The sequence below is a fragment of the Nannochloropsis gaditana genome (assembly GCF_000240725.1).
Source record: "Nannochloropsis gaditana CCMP526 unplaced genomic scaffold scaffold525, whole genome shotgun sequence".
NCBI classification, from domain to species: Eukaryota; class Eustigmatophyceae; order Eustigmatales; family Monodopsidaceae; genus Microchloropsis; species Microchloropsis gaditana.
Window position 1 is genome coordinate 12,745 of NW_005803428.1, and position 824 is coordinate 13,568.

Here is an 824-nt window from a genome sequence, read left to right on the forward strand (position 1 = left end):
CTGACAAGTTAAGCAGATACCACCACATGGACTACACGGAACTGCCAATGGGATCTCAAAGCACCTTCCATCGGCTACGGACTCCCATCCTTCCACCCATTCCCTCCCATCCTGCCCACAACCTTGGGCAGCTCCGTCTGCATGGCTCGCACAAGCGTCTCTTTTCTTTCTCCCAGGCCCGATAGGACCACCGTGGCCTGCTCTCCGTCCGTTGTCGTCACTTCCTGTGTTGCCGCCGCCCCGGCGCCGTAGCCGTACAGAGGCTGTTGCCCACGGAGGCGCATGACGAAATTCAGGTCATCGACCGTCAAGGAATGGCGTTTGCTTTGATTTTGCAGTTTGATCGCGTCCTCCAATATCTCGCGGAGGTGATATTCGACTGTGGTGGCGACAAAAGATGCGGCCTCTTGATCGATCTGATGCGAGGGAGGAACGGGAAAAGGAAGGTGAATAAGACCGTGGGGGGGGGCTGAGGGGGAGAGAGGAGGTTCGATGACAACATTGAAATCCAACATTAAGAGCGGTTGCGTAAGCATGTACCGATCTTTGCCAGACCGAAACATATGCTTACCTCCGGGAGTTCCAATTTTTTTGCCGCAGCTTGTATAGCCTGGGGAGAGATGAGTCCTGTTGGCCCGAGCACGGGGACCTTACTGACCGGGAGGGTCCGCTTACTCTTCTTAGCCGGACCCGTCGTAGCCATAAATGTACGATTAGCGTTGCTGCTGGTGATGATCAGGGTGCTTTGGACGCTTCCGTCCTTCGCGCGCACGCACCCTAGAGCGCACAGGAATGTAGCACGTAGATCAAAGTAGAGAAGAGGA